This window comes from Propithecus coquereli, unplaced genomic scaffold (genome assembly GCF_000956105.1).
Source record: "Propithecus coquereli isolate 6110/MARCELLA unplaced genomic scaffold, Pcoq_1.0 Scaffold977, whole genome shotgun sequence".
In the NCBI taxonomy this organism is placed as follows: domain Eukaryota; kingdom Metazoa; phylum Chordata; class Mammalia; order Primates; family Indriidae; genus Propithecus; species Propithecus coquereli.
Genome location: NW_012156140.1, coordinates 2,209 through 2,566, shown reverse-complemented (window position 1 = coordinate 2,566; position 358 = coordinate 2,209).

Here is a 358-nt window from a genome sequence, read left to right as displayed (position 1 = left end):
ACAAGTTACATGTGGTTTTTAGAAAATTCAGTGAATATAGAAAGGTATATTAAAAAAAGCAGAGAAAATAATCTGTTACCACCAGGAGCCATCCATGGAATATTTTCATTATCATATCATGGCAGATTTCTTTGGTTTTGTTATAGAATTTTCTTTTTTTTACATAGATGAGGTTATCGTGGCTACACCATTGTGTGTGCTGAGACTATTACTATGTCATCACATCTACTTTCCTATTTCCTTAAAAATTTTTGCATAAACGGCTGGCGGTGGCTCAGGCCTCTCATCCCAGCATTCTAGGAGGCTGAGGAAGGAGGATCGCTCGAGGTCAGGAGTTCGAGACCAGCCTGAGCAAGAG